General features: G+C 46.5%; 1 protein-coding gene across 2 annotated transcripts in view; it reads left to right on the forward strand.

Annotated features, from left to right (window-relative positions):
• Positions 1–24391, forward strand: part of HRAS (HRas proto-oncogene, GTPase) — a 40059-nt gene that overhangs the window by 4485 nt on the left and 11183 nt on the right. The window contains exon 2 of one of the 2 annotated variants that reach the window (XM_066321030.1): positions 16187–16254. The exons of the other annotated variant lie outside the window; for it this stretch is intronic. The gene's annotated coding sequence lies outside the window, so the exon portion shown is untranslated. The remainder of the gene's footprint in view (positions 1–16186; positions 16255–24391) is intronic. 2 annotated transcript variants of the gene reach the window in all.

The following is a 24391-nucleotide window of genomic DNA, read 5'->3' on the forward strand; positions in this document are numbered from 1 at the left end:
ATGAATGGCTCCACCTCTCCTCTGTCTTCTGAGGGGGTTTGGGTAACACTGGGGTGCACTGATACAGTGAGCAATCCAGGCAGCACGTTGTTGCAAAGCAGAATTGATTGGGGAGAATGGAGCCAAGACGACTATTCTTTTGCAGTTAATTATTTACTGCAGGGAGAGAGAGAAGCTGATGATGTTTGGTTTATAATTACAGATATCCAGAGGTAAATACTTCAGGGTGATGCAGTTTATTCTGTGTGTTGCTACCTATTTCTCTATAATGTGGGACTAGTACTGTTTAATGACTGGCCCAGTAAAACCAAAACCCTGTTACCAACTTCTCACCAGTGGGATATGGTTTTGTAGCTTCCTGTGTGTGGTGCTAACTGACCTGAATGTCTGCAGAGGGAATAGTCTTTCCATGCTTACTGTCTTAATCCATGACCTGCCTGTGGTGCCTGTCTGACAGCAATGTGGGCTCTTGGAACAGCTGATCTCTGTGCTGAGAGATGATTTTGTGTTTAAAGCCACAGGACTGTGAGCTGGGGAGTCCTGACCCCCCATCTGGCCTTTGCTAAGCTGGTTGCTTATCTCACTGGACTTTTCTTTGGGAGGGATACTGATCTAGCAGATAGGCTGGATATTTGCAAGCTATCTGCTAAAGGGGTAGGATGCTCTGGGTGAGGCACTCTGATAATGCAGAGGTAGTGGCAGCCCAGGTATGGGCTGTGCTTGTATGCTGCTGTGCTATGGGCCAAACTTTAGGAGGATTTTTCCTTTTGCATAGCTAAATGTATTATAGATCAGACTGCTCGTATGCAAGCTAAATTCAAGAGCTGGTGGAGCCGAGTTTAAATGTGTGTGTGTGGGAGCAATAACTTGACGAATACAAAAAAGAGACGTTGCTGCAATGTCTCTGGGAAGATGCCTGTACATCTTCTGCTTGTTTAGCATCCTTGAGAGAACAGCAGACGTGAGGGAGAAGCTGTGGCCTGTGAAATGAAGAGGATGTTGTGCTCTTACTGGGAGAAGAAGAGGAGCAAGATCTAAAAAGCCAGGGAGTAGGAGTGAAATGAGGGATGCAGGTGTGCACAGCGGGGGCTGCTCCAGGCTGCCCTGTTCTCCCTGGGTAAGGCTCTGCAGAGAGAGAAGCGAGGAGGAGATCAGTGGAAAAAGACATTGTGGAGGCTGCTGTTTTGCAGTGGTGTGTTGGCTCTCCTGCTGGTCAGGGCTGAACCGAGGCATGGCTGGCTGGCAGTGGAAGTGCATGGGGCCATATTCCCTGAGAAAGGCAAACCAGTGAAAAATCTCCAGAGAGTCTGGCCAGCAAGTGCTTGTGCATGAGGCAAGCTGGGATCTTGTTTAGAGGCTTGCTGAGAAGTGAGCTCTGTTCATCAGCAGTTTTTTGGGGTAACAGGCAGCCATCGTGTCGGCCTGCTCCAGGATCACACTCTATCTTGAGCGCTCTGACACTCCGTGCTATCTTCAGCGATTACATCCTGGCTTACATCCAGCTCTATTCAGCCTGCTTCAAACTATGTGTATAGAATAAGCTTGAATGTATAAATTTGGAGCCTGCAATTGATGGATTCCATCCCACCCCAGATAGCCACTGCAGCAGCCAGAGCAGTATTCCTGGTGTGGCACTAGGTCCTCTGTTTCTGTAGTGATTGTAGCAGCCGTTCTCCTTCCCTTCTGATGGCTTTGCATTGGATGTCAGGGACATAATTTTATGTGAGGGACTGGAATTCATTCTCAAAGAAAAGGCTAGGCCTGAGAAACCAGGATTTGGTTGGTATGATAAATAGATAAAACAGTAGTTGATTATGTTAAATAAATAAAACATCACTGTTTCTTGTATGGGACTGATCTGGGCTTGTGTGTATGCTAATTCTGTGATTAATTTTTTTCATTGTCTCCCCTTGGATCTCTGTCTGCAGATAAAATGGCTCCTTTTGGGTCCTACTCTGTGAGACTCTTGCTGTGAACAGCCCAACTCTGCTTTGTAGAATGCAAACCTAGCAAATACTGGTGAAAGCAGGAGATACCTCCTGCCTGGTGTGTGCATGCACACCCCTTGCTTCCCCTCCTTGTGTGCAGAGGGTGAATATATAACCTTACAATGTAACCTTGGTCATGCAAGGTTTCTCCCACTCTTGTTTCTCCCGGCCTTTTCCTGATTTGCATGATACTGTAAGAGGCCAGTCGGCTTTTTCTGGAGGGCTTGTCCCACTTTCCACACAGGCAGCCTTGGGCGAGTGGTCCGCTCCCTGACCTGCTTTGACAAGCATGTGCTGGCTTCTTGCTCCGCTGATGTGGGAGGCAGGGTGAGGATAAGTGCTGGGGGCTAGGCAGGGGGACGACATTGCCATGCTGGTTGGTGGTGTCACCTCCCATCTGGCAGTCAGTGGGAGCTGCTGAAGGATGAGGAGCTGCACGCAAATCCCTGCTTCACTTTCTGCCTCATTGTTCTCCTGGGGTGTGTGGTGGCTGTAGTGATGTCTTAAAGGGTCAGATCTGCTCTCTCTCCTCCTAAGTGTACAGTTGCATGTCCTCCATTCTGTGGTACTCAGTTGATGCTGATGGCTCTGTAGCTGTTCTGGTGGCCCCTGTAATTTCCAAATATCAAGGTATTGATTCTCAAAGCATATGCACTGGAAAGAAATTACTACCATGACTATGGTGGAGGTAGGAAACAGAGGTGTGAGAGAGTCAGATCTAGAACTGGAAAAGTGCTTCAGACCCTGCTTTTCCACAGAAACAAGGCTATGTACTAGTGTGGCTCATAGTCACAGGGAGATGTGCAGGGTCTCACCAGGTCTGTGGCAAAGCAGGGAGGTACATGGATGAGGGTGGAAATCTCTGATTCATGAGCAAATTATAGTCATCTGATCCCCACAATTACTGCATCTGATTATCAGGGGCCTGATAAGATGTCCTCTGCTTCACATGCCTTCTATGATGAACACACTAATCTCTGTTCAGTAGACATTGGTTTATAACTCTGCTGTTCTTCTTCCTCTGTGGTGTATATCTCAAGCAGCCACCCTTTTCCAATCTATGAAGTGTCCAGGCTTGGCTGCCCCTCATATCTGCTAGAAAGTGAAAAATGGCCAAGTATCTACCAGTGCCTGTAGCTGGGGTACACACTGGGTAGGGAGAGGAGAGACATTATTACAACCCCTTTTTTTACAGCTGGAACTGGGGAATGAAAATTCACATTAACAGGAGGAGCCTAGAGCAGAGCTGAGAACAGAAATTGTTGTCCTAGTCTGGCACTTTGACTGCAAGGTCAGCTTCCCATTTCCTTTGGTAACTGATGAGTGTCAAAAGATTCAGCACCCAGCTGTTGACGTGTTGCTAATCTGATTTTCTGATGAGAGAAATGGTTTCTTATCATAATGAACCCTGAGAAGGTAGGGGTTTGTTTCCTTTTATGATTTCAAGCAAGGCTGTTATTTTAATGTTTTAGGTGTCTGGTCTTAGAAGTGATGTGAGTGGAGGGCTGGGATGGCAGTCCTTTGCATGTCAATCTTCCAGTGGGATTTGTGTCCAAAGACATGGATAGACATCCCCTGCTAAAGTGAGTGTCTTGTTATGAGTTGGAAAAACAGTAAGAAGATTTGTTGGAGGCCTCTGGATGGGAATTGTTTTTAAAATCAGAGGGCTTTAGGATCTTAATTTGTGTTGATGGCAGATGATTGCAAAATGAGCAATTTCCCTATTGGTCATCTGCACCGAGGCCCTCTTTGTGGAAAGATCTGAAAAACAAGATGCAGTTAATTGACCAAAAATTTGAAGTTAAAAATTAAAACAAACTTCCGGGGGGGGGCGGGGGGAGAAGGAAAAAAAAACCGGTTTCTTCAAGAAGCAAAAACCCTTTACTTTTTTTTCCAAAGCAGTTTCCGAGGCACCTAATCTAATCTTTCCAAAACAATTCTTTGGCAGCCAGGGCTCACATGTTCTAAAAAACAGTGTAGAAAGGAATGTATCATGACAGTTTAATTTGTTGCTGAAATATGCTCACCTCTGGGGTAATTCAGAGCAACCGTGGAGTGGATGATAAACCTCTTCAGGACTGACGGCGAGCAAAGGGAGGCTCCTGAGATGAAACTGCCCATGCAGAGGTATAATTCCTGGGATTTAGGTTTGTCTTCATCCTTTGAATCTAATGGGGCTGTAGCCTGTTCAAATATTCTAAACAGGGCAGTTGTTGCTGAGTCCTTGCTGCAGCAACAAGGGAGGTTTTGGTGGTGATTCCCTGAGGGAGGAGTCTCTGGTACTAGCCAGCTTTAGAGATGAGGGTACCATAAGGTACAGGTCCCTGGCTGGGGATTTGTAAAGGCCCAGGGCAGCTAATTGGATTTTGTAGTCACCAATCCATGGATGTAAACTGAGCTGTAAAAGCTGGCTTGAAGTTTCTACTGTTTTAAAGGAAAAACAAGGCAATTGCCTTGGAAAGGGGAAACAAGGATGCTCTTGAGAAGGCTAAGGAAAGCGCTCCTGAGTTTTAGTGGAAGAGGTACAGTTAAAAAAAAAGAAAAAAGATGTATAGGGTTGCTTATCTGAAGTGTGCTCCTTGTGAAGAGGTGGGAAGCTGAGTGCCTGGGAGAGGGCTGGGCTTTCTCAGAGCATGCTGCTAAGTACATGGGGTTGTTTTTTTTTGCAAGCCCTGCAATTGTATTGCATCAGGGTTGTGAGGTCTTGTTCAGATTCAGCTGAAGCTGGTTGAACTCTGTTGACTGCAGTGGCTGGGCTGGTGAGCAGTGCAGCATCTCTCAGGTCAGTTCAGGTTTTCATCTCCTTTGTTGCAAAGTCTCTGCACCTGTAATTAGTTTATTCAATTTGCAGCTTAGAGCAATTTGAGAAGAAATCCCAGGGGAGGAGAAAAAGAAAAAGAACACTACCACCTGAACAGATCAAAATAATCAAATGGGTTGTGTTGAGGAACTGGGATGTGACTGGCAGCTACTGCATGGAGGTGGACAACCAGCAGTCACACTTTCTCAGCATGGCTTGCTCTGCTGGGGCATGGGGAGCAAGTACTGTTGGGATTAGAATGCAAAGAGATAATGTTTAAAATCTGAGGTAGGAGCCTGTGAGTGTGGTGACAACTGAATGCTGGGGTGGAAGAAAAAGCTCTGCCAACAGTAAGTCACCCTTTCAGAGAGCTGAATTGAATTTCTCATTTTCTTCTGAACCCTTCAGTTCAGTCCTACCTTGGGTAAATGTTGTGCAGTCTCTTCTATGCTTGCTTTCCCCCCCCCCCCCCACTTGATTTGAGGGCCCTTTGTAGCAACTTCTCTATCATGCATCCTGTCATCAGAGAAGTTATTCTGCCTGCAGTCCCCATCTGAGCTTAATTTTGTTATTTTCTGTAGCACAAGGACTGATGGCTTCACAAATCTCAGAACACCTCCTCCATCTCTCCCCTGGCCAGCTCAGCAGCATGACAGCTCTATTTAACGTGTGCCATCTGCTTTGGCTTCCTGCCCCTAGACTCATTATTTTGCAGTAGTCTGCATCAAGCTCCTGTGTTACCTGCCCCAAAGGATTGTATATCAGAAGTCATGAGGAGTCCTCGAGTCTGGCCTGTAAATCCCAAGTTTCTCTACTAGAAGAAATTGCAGTCCTCTCCCATGTCCTTGACCCAGCCCTGCTGCATGTGTTCCTTCCCTGCCTGTCATGGTGCATCTCTTGACAGGCACAAAGTGACCCTTGCAGGCTCTCTGAGTTCTCATGGCGTGAAGTGTTTGGTGCCTGGGCTGTTCTTCTTTCTTCACCTGCTAACACAGAGGCAGGCTGAGACCTGCAGCTCTGCCTTCTCTTCAGCCATCCCCAAAATTATTTGGAGCCACTTGGAACATCATTACAGGGAAAGTGTTGTGAAGTTTTCTTGATGGTAAACACTTAAGGGCATGGGCCTCTCATCTCCCACTTCAAGTGTAATGTTACCCTCAGGCTTTAGGGACTGAAGTGCTTTCATGTTAGGTGCAGGGTGAGATAGTCTCTCTCTGAAAAGCTTACCAGTAAAGTGCAAGATGGGGATCGTCAGGGTGCAGGTCCCCTGTGCAGATGTTGGCATCTAACATCCCAGCCCCTCAGTCCCCCTATACGTGCAGCAGAGGAAATGAGCACTTCCACCTCATCGTAATGCAGGTGGATGCCTGAAACTATTGGACAGAATGTGCCTGTCTCTGCTCATTGATGATAGAGAGGCTCTGGGTGATGGGCTCTTGTGGACATATCTGTGCATTAGGTGAGATGAGCCCCACATTGACTAGCTGCACTGAGCATGCTGGGGTAGCACAAAAAGGAGGCAAGTTGTTGAATGTGCTCTGTCATTGGCTGTCTGACCTGGTAAGCATGTTCATCTTCCTTTGGTCAAGAAGCTACCCTTCACTTTGATTCCTTGGTGGCCAAGAGTGGAGGAGGGATGTCATTCAGACAGCAACTGTGAGACCGAGTTAAGCACCTCTCAGAGGTGCTCCTAGGGCACCTAGAGCTGCAGTCCTGTCCCAGCTCTGGACCAAGGGATATTTTAACCCTTGGTTAAAGTGAAAGCAGAAAGTGTAGGTATGAATGGAACAGTTTTGCCTTTGGCTCATCCTTTCATACTGAGGCCGAGTAGCTGCTGACATAGGTTAGGGGTTACTTGGGTAATTCTCAGGAGCTCCTGACCTGCATATGCCCAAATAGGTATCGTATTGGAGTGGGGAAAGACATGAGACCTCTAAATCTAGAGCTGAAACAATGGCATGGGAACTTCAGCAGGTGATAGCAGCAGGAACCTTCCAGTGCCTCAAAAAGGGCTGCATTGTCTGGGTGTTCCAGGCTTGGTGGGTAAAACTCTTTCTGTTAGGGGAGAGCCTTTTTCCTTAACACTGAAGCACTGCTAAGTGCCATCTTGTGGCTTTGAGGATGATGGAGTGAGTTTCTGTAGATTGTATCCCATTTGACCTGAACCTTCATATTTTCTCTGAAGACCCTGGCTGGTCTGGAGGGAGCAGGTTGGAAGAGACCTAGAGCTGTTCTTGAAGGAACTAGAAAAATGAAGTTGAGCCAACTGAAAGGAATAAAGCCTGATAGCCTGGGGAGGATTTTCTTGACTGGCTGAGTTTCTCCTTTGATTTGGAGCACTTGTTCCATCATGCCTTTTGCTGGGGAAGAATTAGCCCGGTGGCAGAATGCAGTATGCTGGGTGTTTTGGGAGTGAGAAACCTGTCCAAAGCAAGAGCCCACAGCTCTTGAACTCAGCCTCTGAGTCCCTGTGCTGACAGCTGTTTGCAAGCCTGCTCAGTAGGGGATGGTGCCATGACCATGTCTTTACCCTCCATCTCATGCCTTTTTTGTCAGCATGATTCAATGCTACAAACCTTAAGAAAAAAAGAAGAGTCAGTTTTATACCCCATTTTGTTGTTGTTGTTGATAGTCATGCTATAATTCCCATCACTTTAGACACCCATTAAATGCTGCTCTGGAGAGTCTGTCTCGTGTGTGCACTGTAGTCACTTCAAATTTTACAAGAGCAGGAGGTCTATTAGAGGTGGAATTTCTGGGTGGTCCTAGGTGGGAAACACAAACTGTGCTACAGAAAAAGGCAAAAAATTACCTTATATTCCATTATATGGTGCATTTGCCTCACTTCACAATGCATCTGATCTCTCCCTGCTTTCTTTCCTGGCTACACGTGTCCACCACAAACTTTTGTACTTTTCATTTCATGCTTCTAGGAAACAGAGAAGGCAAGTATGAAAACACTCAGGAGGTTTTTAATTCAGTAAGGAAGGTATATCAGGGCTTACAGTTACCATATGTTTTTTTTTCTCTGATACTTTCCTTGTTGTCTTTTCCCTCTGACCTTTGGTACAGTAAACAGCTGACAGTGTTTGAAGAGAGTCCCAACAGGGAGGCACCTGGCACAGCATTGGGTCCTTGCAGCCTCCTGTGCATTCACAGGTACGTGCTTAGGGCCAGCCTTTTGCTGGCATCAACCTGCTGCTGGCTGGATGCACTGTGACAAAACAGTGCTTTTTACTGGTTAATTTTTGCCACCGATGGCATGCTGGTTGGCTTGTCAACAGGAGATGGTTTATAGGTCTCTGGAAGATTTGCAGCAGTGTCATTCAGCTGTTTGCTCTCCTGGTTGAACAGGCACACATATGGGTCTTTGAAAGCTGGCGGGAGAAACCAGCATTCCTCCATCTCTCCCTTCTCTCCACTCCTTTCACAAAGGTTTTGTAACTATATGACCACCTAACTAGTTTTCCTAACTCCCCAATAACACATATATGTAATTAAATCTAGGCAGAAAAGGCCATATCAAGCCTTGGGCATGGGAAATTGTGTAATACCATCAAGTTGCCTTTTGTGTCCGTGGCAGACCCAACCTTATTGCACCAAGAACTTCCTTAAGATTTTTACCTTTAGGGTGGGAAGAGAATTCCCATTGCATGAAACCCAGTTCCCTCAGTTAATCCATGAAAGGCTGCTTTGGTTTCTGATTCAGCTCTACAAATACTGTCTAGTGGCTTCAGACTGGATATGAATTTGGCTGATACTATTTCCCCTGTGAAGGCTAGAGCAAAGGAGAGAAAACTAAAGTAGCTTGTCTTAGCCTGAGTCAGCACTACAGAGTTGCGAGTTTCTGTAGATCCTAATGAAAGGTCTCTGCCTTATCTGTCTTGATATTTTGCTGGTTGCACAACTTGCACATCTCATAGATGCAAATATTTTCCTGAGGTTGGCCTTGGTTGCCCAAGGAGGGTGTTTGTTCAGATTCTCATGCTTTGCAATTAATATAAGCTTCTCAACTCCGTGTGAGAGAAAGAAAGGGAAGTGTGGTGCTAAGTGGTTTGTGTTTTTTTTTTTTCCTCTCTCGGTATTGTTGTTCCTCACCAGCTGGCTACTTTGAAATGAGCATGTTGTGGTTTTTTTCCATAAGGAGCAACGTGTTGCTGCAAATTCAGCTTCGGAGAGGTTGTGGGAGCTTTTGTCCGCTGGCGCTGCAGCTGCTGCGGGCAAAGCACAGACAGAGCGTGGTGCTGTGGGTACCCAGCCTACGAGCCTGGTCTGGCTGCAGGGGATGCCAGCCCAGCCAAGCAGCAGGATCCTTCTTTCCCACTGCATTCCCACACTCACTTGGTGGTGGCTGGGACATGCAAGTCCTTCCCTTGCTCCAGACTGTGCAAGAGCAGCTAAGTTCATACCATAGGATGTTGTCAAAGGAGTGAGAACCTGTTTCAAGTAAATACCTTTTCTCTGCCTCGTTTAGCTATGGCAGCCTTATCTTAAGAGGGTTGTATGAAGTGTGCTTGTCACAGCTGTGTCAGGCACCCACACAGCTCACAGAGATATCTTGAATGTTCTCTTCTCAGCTACTGTATGAAAAGTGGCTACTTTAGAGGGTAAATTGCCTCCATGGGTTTAAGAAAAAATACCTAGTTTAGATCTAGAGAGCACACTTCATGTTTAGGTACAGTGGAAAACCTTTGAGTGAACTTTATGAAGTCTGTGTTCATTCTGTTTTTCAGAATACTCTCTGAACTTGCATTTTTGTCTTGTGCTCTGCAAAAGCAAAATTCCTTTGGGGCTGTAGAATAAAGGATGAAACACTTGCTTAAAGTGTATACTTCTAGAATAAAGAATAAAACACTTGCCTGAAGTGGTGTGGAGAAGTTGTCACCCTGTAAAACTCAGCCTGGACAAGCGGTTGAATGTTTCACAATGACCTTGGCCACTCACACTGGTGGTGCCTTACGACCATGCAGCCACTTGAAAGGGAGGGGGGAAAAAAGGCCAACTACATGAACTTTTGTATCTGATCAGGGTTTTGACTGTTAGCTTAATTCAGATTTCCTGTTGGAGTTGACATAGTATATCCTGAGTTTGATCAAAATTGAGGACATAAGGGAAAATGAAGCCTATGGAACGGCAGCCACCATTTAAACAACTTCGTTATGGGCAAGAAATATTAACCTCAAATATATTTTCCTTCAATGCAGGTCTTCATCCTCTCTGCCCTAATCTAAAGCCTACAATAATGGTAGATCCTAGAGCCTAATCAGCCTTTGATTGAGGGAATTGATTAAGAGTGAGACAGACTCTACTGTAAGTTTTTAAGGATGGATGGATTATGAGGCTAAACTGACAAATTTTCAGTCTTCTGAGCTCTATTTTTTCCTTGCTGTTGGAATAGAAATTTTTATCTTGCGTTAATATACTCACATTACAAACCATTGCAGCTTGTCTTTTTGCTTGAGTGGTGCTTCAGGTTAAAGTTGGCTGGCTTGGCCTGTGAGATGGTGGTTTTCTGTGTGATTTTTCCATTTTTAGAAAAAGCTCCTTGCAAACACTTGATTCATTTCTTTAATTTAAAGTTCCTGTCTGGGAACAATGAGTGCTGTGAGGAAACTGTACCCACTACACCATGCTGTGGCCTTGAAGGTTCGTTGTAGGGACACACGTGGTCCTCAGGGTATTGCTTTCTGAAAATAAGAGGATTTTAAGGCAGAAACCAAGCAGCAGTTTATTTCTAGCTAGGTGTGAATGATGTACAAGAGTGAGAGACTGCGGGATGTTCCTTAGGAGCCCTGAAAAACAACACATGGTGAGCTCCACTACCCACCCTTCAGTGAAGAGGGAGCTTTATCAGCACATCACCCCTGTTCAAAATCTAACTGGCAGCTTGTCTCTGTCAGGCTCCTGTGAAGGTACATGATCATGTTTGAGATCTCACAATATTGGCAAGACAGTAAAAATTCAGAGTTCAAGTTTAAACTCTGAAGTTATTCTCAGGAAAGAGAATTTTGTCATACCAAGGATCTGAGGAGAGTAGAGCCTCTGACTGCTGATACTGTTGTGGTTCTCTGCTCCCTTAAGAAAAAACAAAAGCCAAACCCCAAACCACCAGAACTCTGAAAGAAGTTCTTGTCCAAATGTGAAGATTTTCTGTAGTTCTTCCAAATGACTTTCCTCAGGGGGATTATTTTCATAGCTTGTACGCAATTCTTTAATCCAGCTCGAAGCCCACAAGACAGATGGGGTCATGACAAGAGCCAGGAAATTTGCATGATCTTAGTAGACTGGATCATCTTTAACAGTGCCAGTTCACATCACCTGTCCATTTCTTGCTTTTCCAAGCCACTGGGGAAAGAAATAAAACCTTTAACAGCCTTAGTGCCACCCTTAGTGACATTCAGCATTACTCAAACACTGTTGCAGTCTCAAATGGTCAGCAAAGGGCAAATTTTGTGGGTGTGAGTGAGCAAAATTGGAGAGGAGCCTCTGATCACACATAGGACCAGACTCCCACTACTTGAACAGCGCCTTCGTAGCTGTTACAGTCTGTATTTATGGTAGCAGACCAAAAAAAAAGTCTGAAGGTGTGAAAAGGGATAACACAGCCACTAGTATGAGCAAACTTAGGTCTTCTGGGCACATCCCATCTCTGTGTCCTCCCAACCCTGCCTGGAGCTGCTTTTAGTGGTATTTGCTGTAGCCCAGCTGGTAGTTGTACGAGGTTTTAGGTGCCCTGAGGTCCAATTTCCAACCCCCTTTCCAAAGATCATGGCTTAAGTATCAGAGCTTCAGTTCTTCTGTCTTTGCTGGTGCTTGTGAGGGCAGGGGTGACCAATTGAATAAAAGGTCAGGACTCATTTGCTGGGGGCTGATGGCAAAGGGTGATACCATTAAATACTCCCAGCACTCAGTGATTTGCAGAGTGATGTAGGTCATGTAACAGATGTTCACACACACAGCATATAGAACAGCATATAGAAAATACAATAATTTTACTTGTAATAATAAAGTTATATTAATTACGCACTGGGGAATGGAAGGAAGATGCTTGGATTTTTCTCAGTGGGCTGAAGGGAGATTCAGATTTTGGTTTATTTATTTATTAATTAATTATGTATTAAACCAAAGCCAAAGAACTGTGAGTCAGCTTGATCTTCACTGCTGCAGTTCCTGTGCCGTGGTCCCCAGGCATTGTCTAACAGATGCCTGTACCCACACAAGGCTGAATGAACCCAGAGACTGCAGACTTATTTTTGCCACCCTGTTTCACAAACTCGTTAGGGAGGTTCTGTTTATGCTTAGGAGCCAGTGGTATGGGAAAGCCTCTTAGCAGAGGGTCCTGGGAAAACACTCAGCTGCTGATCCCAGGAGCAAGTTGTCTGTGCCAGCACCATATGCAATTCCTCATGGCAGCCACATCTTCAGGGAGGAGGAAACAACTCTGCCACCTCCTTCCTTCTTCTGCTTTATGGTGGCTGAGTTTTATAGTTGCTCTGTAGGCACTCTGTATCATATATTTGTGCTTTCAAAGGTAACGTCAGTCTGCCTCACTGCTGTCTCAAGATGCAGAGAGGGATAAGTGCTCCAAATGGGCTAAGGTTGAAAATTAAAATAGACCAAGTGAGATCATCAGCCAGTGTTGATTGTCTTGGATTTAATGGTGTCAATGCAAAGACTCTTCTTTTTTGCCCTTTCCTTAGGGTGAACCCTCAAGGTGAGATCTCGGTTGTGAGACTCATTGTCTGGTTCTTACTCCGTGGCTTGGGACGTCCTCTCTTTTCCTTTGGGAAGCGATGAAAACTTGCACCTTGTCCATATTATGTGTAGGTAATGGCTTAGGGCTGTCAGGAGAAGTCGTCTTTGAAGTTCTAAGTTTGCCTTCTGTGGTTATTTTTTTCAGTTTAAATCCAGAACTGTTTGCATGAGCCTTATAAAGTCCTAGAATAAATCCAATGAATGCTGCTGTGTTTCTAAATATCTCTGCAATGTGTGCTTCCCCAGTGCTGCAGAGCTGTCCTTGAGCAGCAGGACCAGAAAATCTGAGAGGCTGGGGGGCAGATGGCTGGACACCAGGAAAGAAGATGAGAAGTCATGTATATGCATATAAAAAGAAGTGATGCTAATAGTTCTGGCATCTCATTGCTGCAAGGTGTTAGGGGAGTCAGTGGCTTCAGAAGATAAAGTGTTGTATGGACAGTAGGGACAACCAGAGCTAGACAAATTTCAAAGAGAAAACTGTTGTAAGAGCCTCTTTTTTGCTTTTTCAGGTAATGTGGCAGGATGAGACCCTGCTCTGGGACCAGAGATGATTTCCATTGAAAAGAGTAGAAGAAAGTTTTGGGCAGTAGAGGATCCCCAACAATGTAACTGATGCCCAGCCAAAGTTTACACTGCCCTAATGAAGTTACATCACAGTAATTACAGTGCATTACAGTTCAAAGTTCAAAAGTCCCTTTTTTCTTTTGTTTTCTTTTTCTTTTTTTTTCTTGTTTTGCTTGGGGTTTTTTTGGGGGATTGTTTGTTTGGTTTGTTTTTTTTTCAAATGTGCAGGAGCTTTTCCTGCTGCTGGATGGGATTTGCCTGGGGACTTTGCCATGCAGAGGCTGGTCTGTGATGGAGGTTGCATTTTCATGACTGACAAAAGGATGCTACAGCTTAGAAGGGCATCTGCAAGATCATGTCGCCCATTTTACTTTTCCCAAGATGTGACTCTTCCAACTCATGTTGCAGATGTTTTGGGTTGTACTTTGTATGGTCTCTTTCTGCGCTCTCAGGATAAATCAGGTGCTAAGGATAGGGTTTTGTAAATGTCAGCTGTGTCTGGTTACCAGGTGCTTGCCAGGGTCGTACCAACTGCATGCAGGTGTTGGTCTCTGGCTGACATCTCCTCCTACTGAAGACATTCTTCATCTAAAGACTTTCAGGTTTTCTTCTTTCTGTTTGCAGTTAGGGGATTGTGTCCAGGCTCCCTTGCATCTCTTTGTCTATTCACTTCATGCACTTTCTGACACTCTTCACAGCAAGATGTCATCCCTGAAGCTCAGGGCATGGTTTGCTTCCTATCTGTATTGCTTTCAATCAGGCTAATCTGGTTAATGTGACTGGAGTGAGTGTTTGCCCACTCTGTTGTGCCTGGTGAGTGAGGACCAGAGCCCAGTTGTCTTTTCTCCATCAATTGTTGATCTGTGTAGAGGAACACCTAAGTTGGGCAGAGTCTTTGGAGCTTTAGGGCCATGTCAAGTGCCGTGCCAAAGCCAGACCTGGATCTGCTCGTTGCCTCTACCAGGGTTGTCTCAGGGACTGGAATTAAGTTGAGGTTTTCTACAAAGATGTAGGTACACCTAACCTTTAGGCATTATCAGAGTGACTTCTACAGCTCTTCTGCTCAGGGGCTGTGTTTATTTGTGAATCAGCTTGTTGGGCTCCAGTGTTGAGGAACCACATCTGACGCAGGCTTGGTGTCTTGAATTTCTGTGGTTTCTCTTCAGCCTTACTTGGCCTGTAGATGCTGGCTGTGAGCCCACCCAAATCCTGCTTGTTGTCGTTGCTGTGGACTCCCAAGGAAGCTCTGGAAGGAAACCCCCCCTGGCTTTTGCTGATTGTGCGGGTCATCCAGCAGATGCTGGAGGTTGTGACTGAGGAGAAGGCTTTGTGCTCCTGTCCCCTGCACGCTCAACCGCAGCCACTGATGAGCACGTGTTTTATGACAAAAGCTCGAATGTGGGGGAACAGAAATTCCCAGTTTTACCATAAGTTTCCTGTGTGACCGTCAGGAAGTCACTTAATTGTTGTGGGTTCTTCATTGCAGGGTGGAGTTCCTTGTTCCTTGATCTGCTGTGCCAGTCATGTGTTGTTGAGGGGTGGGATGTGTGAACCTATGTGGAGGCCACTCAGAGTCGAAGGTGTGTCTCCTGTGTCCACTCTGTGATGCTTGCAAGACAGGCAGGATGAGTCCTTGGACAGTGTCCCTTTATTACTCCAGAGCCAAAAGGGAAATGCCTTCCTTTTCATTGTGGAGAGCTGAAATCCTCACATCTTCAGTCTTTTTTGTAGCAGGTCTGTGATGTGAGAGTGATGCACTTAACTCACCCACAGCAACAAAATTCCTTGAATTTTTTCAAATCTAGACTTCTGCAGAGGGAGGGGACATGAGCATCACATTTAACAAGTCTGAATTGGCTGAGATTTACTATGAGCAGCAAAGTGAGGCTTGGGTAATTCAGGACCATAACTTAATAAGTTCTGCTGATCCAAACTTAAATCTTGCACTGTAACCTTTGGATGTTTCTGTTTCTGTTGGGTTGTGTGATGGTTTCCCAACATTGCACACACAATGCATTGGTTGGCTCTGCATGGCTACAGGCTTGGTGATGAATTAATTTGCTATGGCTGTTGAAGGGCTGGTTTTGGAGGTCTTCTGTGGACCTCTGTTCGCAGTGCTTACTGTCCCCATCCCTCTAGGTTGTGGCTGGCTGGTGCCGCAGCTGCCAGGACCATAAATCAGTAGCGTGCCCCTGAATATCGGCTGCATAATGACTGATGCATATTCATGTTTGCTACAACATTGTGTCACCCTGCTAATAATGTATCTTGGTGAGAAGGAGAGCAGGGACAGGGTCCCAGTAACTGGTGCCTCCTTGCTTCATTTTATCTTCTCTTTCTGCTGCTACCTTGTCTCTGGCTCCCTAAGATACCACCTCTCTTGCATTTCTAATGTATTTTCTCCAGCTGCTTCTCCCAGATGTGCTAAAGTGAGCCCTGTAGGTTTGCTTTTTGCTGTGGTGCCTCCTTCCCCTCCATCCCTGCTTTGCTAATAAATGAGGGTGTGTTCCTGCAAAGGCCCTGCAAGGACTAAATGAAGACGAGAGGATGATTGTTATGTTTGAGCATGTAAAAACTAAGAGGCTTACTAATAAAAAGACATTCTGGAAGTATCTGGTCTTGGCTGTTCCTTTGAGCTCTGTTTTTGATCAAGCTTTTATTGGTGTACCACTGGGAATGGAAGGGTGAGAAGGAAACTCAGGTTTGTCCCTCATCACAAAGTGGACTGACCCTCACAACTCACCTGTGGAGAAGATGTTGTTGCACCTGTGCTGCTTTACAATCTGTCTTGAAAAATGAGGAGGAAGAAAAGTGCTGTACGACCTTTCCCTGGAAAAGATAAAATTTTGTAAGATATGATTAGCAGCCTGTGAAATACCACATGTCGGAGAGGGTGGATGGGGCTTAACTCTGCTTTTCTTTCAGTACAAGTACAGTATGAAGTGCTGTCCAGGGAAGCCAGCTTGGGTACTAACCCAAGTGTATCCTGAGATCTGCCTGAGTCCAGCACAATCAGGACTGTCTGTCCCTGCAGAGAGGGATCCCTCTCATTCCTGCTCTGTATTCCTTCTTCTAGGGGCACTTGAACCATTCCCTGACAAGAGGACCCTATTTCTCTGTGGAAGCTCATTAGCCGTCCAGAGGGTGAGTGCCACATGGGCTGGAGCAGACCTGGCTCCTGCTGTCTCAGGATACTTACTTGTCTGCTTTTATGCTGCTGGCCAGCAGCTTCCACCTTTTATAACCCAAACCCAATGCCACTGGCTGGCTGTAACTTTCTGTTGTAGGAGCTGTAGTCCAATAGGACATGTCCTGTGTGAGCTATTCCATTCCTGGATACTAGAGTTCACCTAGTATAGTACTCCTATAAATCTTATTTTGCTCCAAAACGTGACCTTTTTAAAAATACCTTAAACATTAAGTGCTAAAAAACCCAACAAAAAAACTCCCAAAATAAACACCTAGAACATTATCAAAAACAATTCTTGAAACTGCCCAGATGCAACTACCCTGGTTTCTTATCTATGTATTTGCTGGTAAAACACATGTGTAAGGATTTAAAGCAAGCAGGAAGTTTAACAACCATACCTATTTCCATTGCAAATTCTTCTCTATGAAAGGGACTTGTATGCATTTCCTGAAACCAGATTCTTAATTTTTCTTTGTCAACAGTTGTTTGGGAGGAATAAGGAAGGATAGGGAAGGGAAGGAGAACAGAAAGCTCATAGGGAGAGTGTGTTTCTTGATTCTGAGGTCCTTTTCTTGCCGTGCATCAGTGATGCTCAGGTTGGGATCGGCTCCTTTCTTAAGTCATGTAGGTGGCCACCTTATACCAGTGACTTTTCCCTCATTCTTGTAGCTGGGCTCAAGTGAGGAAAACAGCAGTGCCTGCCCTTCTGCTTCCAGCTCTACCTGCATCTCTGGGTGCTTATCTGTGGATCAGAGCATCTGCCTCTGTTGGCTGCCTGTGCCCATGACCCAATTGTGATTTCATCAGGATAATTGGAGAGCAAGGCCTCTTTTACAGCACTCTGTGCTTTCCCACTTGATGTACTCTGCCTCCCCAATTGTCTCCGCCTTGGGAAGCTGGGCTGGGGAGGAGCTGCCAGCTCTGACGGCCCAGCACAAAGACTCAGCAGGAGACCAACAGCTTTCCCATCCAAAACTTATGCTGGGAGCTTTTTGTCTCAGGTGAAAACCCCAGATGGGAAATCACACTGCCTGAATTTAGCTCCCTGCTTTACCACCATTGATGGCTTTGGGCCAGTCCCTTGGCTTGTTTGCATCCCCTTGCCTGTCTCTGCAGTGAATACGGTGGTGTTTCTGTTCATGCATGGCCACTGCCTTCAACTCTAGCACTGAGTGCTCCATTGCCTGCAGCTTAGTAGTGAGATCTGACTTTGTCCCTTCTTGTGCTGTTGGAGCAGAGCCAGACGGCTGCAACCTGCCCTAGCATGATGACAGGACCGCTGGGCACGGGAGAGGCTGGACCTTTCCCCAGCAGCTTGCCTGCAGCTGCTCCTTTCATCAGCAAGAGGACCAGGCAGAACATACCAGGTACCTCAGGAAACCAGCCTGGAGACAGCATCTCTTGTAATTCCACACCATTACTGGGCAGTGTTTTCCCCAAAGCCTGATATTCTCTAATAGCTGTAATTACAGAGATCCACTTACACTGGCGCTGCATACTCATCTGCTCCAAGTTTCTACTTCATTGCACCTTATATCTTGTGGGAAAATCAATACAATTTGGTTCTGAGACTGGCAAGCCAAGAGATTGTTCAGAGCCTGGGTTCATATTTGGGTACCACGTGTTTTAACACTTAACATTTACTGTCATCTATAATGTAGGTCTTGTTTGAACATTTCCTGGGTACCTGTCCATCTTTTTATATACTCAAGATACATCACACTGCCTTTCTTGCATCCCATTAATGCTTACAGATAGTATTTTAATGTAAAGGAAAGTTAAAAGTTGCCTCTTCTCTTGAGCTCTGTTGTTCAAAGTACTGTTTGTTTTTCTGAAACAGGCTGGGAGGCCTGAGAGAACTCTTTTCCAGGGCAAGGTGGAAGGTTGCCAGCCCAGGCAGGGAAATGTCTGCCTCTGAACCACCTGCTCAGCCCTGTGAGGCTGGAGAGGCGATGAAAGTGGAGGAGTCCTGGGAGTTTGCAGCCTCCTGCATCTTGACAGTGAGAGCTTTTCCTCCTGCACACTGCTTTCCCACATGTTGGTATGTTCAACACTAACTCCTAAGTCCTGACTACAAGCTAGGAGTTCAGGTTTTATTTAAATGTCACACAGTGTCCTGACCTGCACTGTGGCCTCTTCATGCCATTGTTATCCGTCTTTATCAACTTTCAGACACAACTCCAGTCTCCTCTTTCGTTATGCAGGTTACTGTTGCTCGTGTAGACTCTCAAAGAGCACTGAAGCTTTGGATCATAAATCACAAGTGTAATTTAAAAACTGTCTTCAGTTTTTTCACATCACTGGCACTGCCAGATGCAGAGAACTGTGACTTGGGTGCTAGCACAGGTGGTCTCTCCCACCTGCATGTGATTTTTTTTTTTTGAGAGTCTGTTCAGCAGTGGTGTAGGATGTACAATTTGCTTGCCTGTTTCTTTCACCCCTTCTGTGGGCTGGCAGCAATTTAACCCACAGAGCAGTGTGCTTTTCCTCTGGGGAAGTTAGCTTGAAAGATTGGTTCTCCTGCAGAGACTGTAGTGGGATGAGTGATTTGGTATCAGGGAGACAAATAGAATGGTGATGCTGGGAGGTGAAGGTCCCACCATGATTCTCAAGCATATCCCAGCACCTTCCAGAGTTTCCTGACTGTGTGCGGCTCCTTGTGCCACATTCATCATGTTGGAGACATGGGCATGAGCAGTCCTGACTTAGAAGTTTCTGTGATAATGGACCTGCTCGTCTTTCCTTGGAAAATAGTAATTTTGGTGGCCTGTACTGGGTGTGGAGAGTGGGGTGCGTGCGCAATTCCTTCATCCAGAGGGAAGCTCGTGGGTAGCTGGTTGGTTCTCTGGGTTTATTGTGTTACTGACTTATTTAAGTTGTTTGCAGTTTTGGGTAGTTATAGCTACCTACCAGTTGTTTTTCTTGGAATAACCTGCTAACAAAGAACTTCATTAAGAATACTTATATTTTGAGAGGGAAAGCAAGCAGAGTGTAGTCGCACTCTCTTACTGCCAACAGCAGGTGATGGCACAGCTTTGTCTTTTACTTAAATATCTGACAACTGAAGCAGGAACCAGGGAGCAGAGAACAGGTAGCAGCTTTGGAGAGAATGATACTATCTTGTTTTCCTTTGTCCTTCCATATTTTCCCAAGCCCTTTGTGGTTGGGTAGTCTCTGGCAGAGGGATTGAGTTGCCAGAGGTGCTTTGACTGGAAATTGTGAGGGCTGGGCCTGGTGCAGTGACCAGTCCATGCCTGTTCCAGACTTTGTGCAAAGCTTGCACATGGCTGCTGGAACATGTTTATGGCTGCTGTGGAGAGGCAGTCCCTCTCTTCCAGACATGCCTATCACTTGGACCTGCCTGCAGCTTTCTACTGTTCTTCCTCACAGTTTCTCCATGAATGCGCATCTCTATTTTGAGCCTCTACATTATGTCATTCCTTACCCCTTTTCTTGCTTTACTCTGCAGCAGTATTTTTGTGCTCAGTCCCTTGGGACAGACTGCCTTTTCTTTCAGATCTTGAAGAGCTAGGAGAGGATGGAAGAAGCCATTCTGCTCGTTTTTGGCTTTTTTCTTTTTTTCTCCTCTAATAGAAGACATTTATCATCTCCAAGTCATCTCTCCAAAGTAAGGCCAGTATTTGCAACTTTTATTCTCTCTTTGGCATCCCTTACTCCATTTTCATCTGTGAGGTGCACTGTCTGAGTTTGCAGGTATACAGCCAGCAAGCTGACAACAGGCACAATGGCTTAGATTTGTAGCTCACTTGTTGATTTAAAAAGCAACAAGTAAATTAAAATGAAGCATTGGATAGGTTTCATAACAGAGCATCAGCTTTACAGCCTCAGTTCCCTAATCTATTTGAGGCTGGACAGGCCACAGAGAACATCAGCATTTTGATCTTGGACTGAAAACAAAAGGTGGCATTTCACACCACTGGAGAGACTCCTTCAGTCTCTCCACAGGTTATGCTTTGTGATGTTGATGACAGTCATGCGCATGAGCAAATGGAGGAGACTGGACAGTCACTGGGGTAAGCCAAGAAGGTTTGGTTTATCAATGCTCGGAAATCACTGAGTAGGATTCCTGATGCGTGGGTGTGGATGACTGCTGGTGAAAGATGGCGAAGAGTGTTCTCCTAAAGGACGGCAGACCATTTCTGCCTGCAGGGCATCTCTGCTGAAGGGAAATAAAATCAAACACAGTGGCATTTGTGGTAATATGGCTCCTCTGGACAGGGCTTTGGAGGAAAAGGTGCCTGGTCTGAGATGAGCCCAAAGAGATTTGCAGAGTTGAAACTGACTTCTGATGCTTTTAAATGCAGAAACTCCCAGTGAGCAGGTGCAGTGATGGTGAATGCTCAATAATGAACAATTGTAAAACTTCTGGCATGGCTGGCCTTACTACAGCAGCATTGTGCAAAAATCTGTCTCTTGACTTGTTTAGTTGGCTTGGTGACTGTCCTGGGAGAGAAACAAAATGATGGGAGGAAATGGGACACAGACAAAGCTCCCTGACTTACTCTGTTGGAAGGGTGTCAGAGGCTCCCTTGCGGTGAATGTGTTGGAAACCCACCGTGTATCTGTTTGCTTGATGCCTGAGCTCTTGTTGAAACTGGTGGTGAGATGGGACATACTGATGGGGCCAAACCCCTTGAGTTCCTTACCTCTGCTGGGTGAGTTTCTGGAGGCTTCACAGTCACAGTCAGGTCTCCCAAACCACCTCTCTAGGCTAGAGAATAGGGACCATGAAGATCAGGTTGCTTTTTGCAGAGCACAGCTGGATCTCTGGATAACACCTGTAGCCTTGATGCTCAGACCTACCTTAGGTCTTGGCCCTGTGACAGCTCCCGTCAAGCATCTAGGTCCTTGTTTCTGCAGACAGGGCCCTCATGATGCCACCCAGCATGTGCAGGCAGGGGAGGTGCTGTGCCCTCTGCCCTCACCCACGCCTCCATCCCCTCCCTGCAAGACAAAGGTAGGATGTTGGTGTCCATCTTCCTGCACAAGGCTGGCAGATGGCTCCTGTCTGCTGGAGCTGTGTGGCTCTGGCTACTGGGCTGGGAGCAGCTGCTGCTGCCAGGCGGAAGCACTCAGCGAGGCTTTCCTAGACAGCTTTGAACGGGAGCCAGGAGCCCTCTTGCTACAGGAGAAAATCCACGAGGTCAGGAAATACGGCAGCAGCAGCTCCGGCTCCACGCTGGGGCTGTTGGCTTGGCACATGGATCCCAGCCCTCCTCTTTCCAGACGGTGCTCCTGGAACCACTCTCCTCCTTGCTGTCTCTCTCAACTGTTGTTTGACAGCCCTGTGGGTGGCTTTTGGGGGGTGTGGTAGTGGGGTACTGCAGAGGTGATAAATTTGGATAGGGAAACATTAGATGGTGACCTGGATCAGACTTTCAAATCTTGAAGAGCTTGCAGAAGATGGAAGGAGCATTGTTCCTGCATTGTGTGGGACTAGGAGGCTGTGCTTTTGTGTTTCCCTCTGTTATGTTGTGGTCAGCTGTGTGTGGGCTCTGTGTTGGCTGCTGAGCAATAGAAACTGGAAATCCTCGCATCAGGAGAAGCTTTCACAACCACCAACACACTGTAAACCTCCATCCGGTGTGTCACCAGCGTGAAAACTGGGGTGTCTGTTACCATCTCTCTAACAGGAACCCTGATCTCTCTTCCCTGCATCTGTTTTATCGGAAGCTAGAAACAATGCTTTTGGGATGGTTGATCCTTGAACCACCCCCTGTGGTGGTGATGTTCCTGTAGTACTGAGGAACAGCCACTCCTATGCTGAAACTGTGGGTGCATCGAAGAGCAGCCTTGCCCTTTCCATGTTTAGGAGAAAAAAGCATGATGAGGGAATTGCGAGATGGTGTTGGTAAGCTTAAGGATAGGACCAGTCACCCAACTCTATGGCAGAGTTTGGCCATATGGAAATCCCTGCTTTCCTTGCAGCCTTTGGCCAGACTGCTTCCTCCATGGGATTTGGGAAATCCATGGGATTTCCACCCTGCTCTGGTCTGGAGTTGGATCTGCACGCTGCCCGTGAAGTGCTTGCATTGGGGAAAGGAAGCAAGCTCCCCTGAGCACGGATTTTAGCCACGTGAATTCAGGCAGGTCTCATGCCCAGAGCTGTCCATCATTCCCCATGCTCTCACTCTGCATTAGGATAGTTTTTGCAGCAATGGTATGGAGCAGGTAGGTTGGACCTGCCCTCCTTTGCAGGCTGCAGAATCTCTCCTGCCACTGCAGGGGCGAGGGTGGAAGAGCAGTGGAGAGTTAGCTGAGGTGACAGCACCTTCGAGGGATGGTGTCAGTGAGCAAACACCAATACTGCAGAGCTCTTGTATGTAAATTTTTCATGTGTGGGCCACAAGCGGAGAGTAGCAATAGCTCCTTCACCCCTTCATTCCCACTGCCTTGTGTGTGTGGGACAAGAAGATGTGGATTTGTGTTTCTGTGGAGGAGCCAGATCTTAAAACTCTGCTGAGGTGGTGATATCCAGGGCTTGTTGGTGTGTGGCTGCCCCTCTGCTGGGCAATGGAGCTCAGCTGGGGTCTGGAGCAGGGGAAGACACTCAAGCTGATGTGGGTGACCACCTTGTCCCCCCGCCTCCTGCTGCAGCGTGGACCATAAAGCTGCTATAGGTGTGTGGGCTGGGGGTCTTTCAAAGGAGTAGGCAGTGCCTTCCACTGGGGTGGACTTCAGGGAGAACCCCCTCCTAGGGAACTTAATGTCTTCACCTACCCATATTGAGTCAAAGCTTTTCTCCCTGTCATAGCAAGTCCTTCAGGCCTGGGCAGTTGTGCTGTTTTCCTTGAGCATCTTTGCGGCAACTGCTTCAGCATCAGCATCAGATGCAGAGCAAAGCCCATGTGTTTGGCTGGGGGTTGCAGATCACAGTGCATTAGAGATAATGAAAGGTGGGAGCTGGTCACAGTGTTTTTTCAGACCCCCAGGACCCCTCTGTGTTTAGCTGTGAAGCTGTTTGCTGTAGGAGTGATCTCCCCTGGGCAGCCATGCTGGTGGAGATGGTCAGTCAACATTTGCTCCTCAGTCCCCTTTTCATCCTGTCTGTCTCTTCCCAGAGAGATCAGAAGCCTGGGGTGGGGATCTCTGTTGTCCCTGAGAAGCAGTGCATGTGAGAACATGACATACGTGAGGGCATGCATTAATGGAGCAGAGTAACGTGTGTGCACAGTCAATTAGTGAGATCACTTAGATTCTCTCCTGTAGCCTTGCTTTCAGTCTGCAGCTCCTCCCTGGCTGCCAGGACAAATGCACATTGGACTTTCAAGGGAAGCAGTGTCACTTTCAGGTAGGCACCTAGGCTATGACATTATCTGCACTTCATTTACCATCACCACTTTTCCATTGTGTTTAACTCCTTCTCCAGCACAGCAAACCAGAGGTCCTGCTTAGTATCATATTTGTTACCTGGTTGCTCTTTTGCTCCTTTGCCCTTCTTTAGGATTCTGGATGCTGAGAAGGGCATGAGCTTTGTTTGCCTTTCTGCTATCAAGACAGCAGCTCAAGAAAGGGCTTCAGCAAGAGGTGGTTGTGTCTGATTGCTCCCTGCTTGAGAGGGAGATGGAACTACCTGGGTAGTTCAGGGTTGCAGTCAGGTGGGGATTGAAGGCAGAAAGTTCTGGCCTCCTTGCCATTAGATCTTTGCTGTGTTAGCAAATGCATTGGCTGTGGTCTGGGTCTAGAGCAGCCTTTGCTGGCACAGTTCATAGCAGCTTCCAGAGTTTCAGAGCAGGGCTGGCAAGCCTGGGGAGGAAGGTGGAGTGATTTAACTATCTGGGGTGGGAGGATGGAGGACGGGGTTCTAATCCCTGTGAACACTGAAGGATGTCTGACAAAGGGAACTGTGAGCTTGTCTTCCTGCTACCTGCTGCATTTTGGGTGGCTTCCCCAGAGCTTGCAGATGGTAGCTGAGAACGAGTATCTGACCCTGGAGTGACTTTCAGTGGGCAGGGCTGCAGTCCAATGAGGGTGGATTTCTATTTAAACCTTTGGGGTTTTGTAATCTTCCTGAGTTAGTTCCTCTTTCTCAGCAGACTTGGAGCAAAAATTCAAGGGAGGAGCTGGGGG

Source organism: Sylvia atricapilla, chromosome 6 (assembly GCF_009819655.1).
Source record: "Sylvia atricapilla isolate bSylAtr1 chromosome 6, bSylAtr1.pri, whole genome shotgun sequence".
In the NCBI taxonomy this organism is placed as follows: Eukaryota; Metazoa; Chordata; class Aves; order Passeriformes; family Sylviidae; genus Sylvia; species Sylvia atricapilla.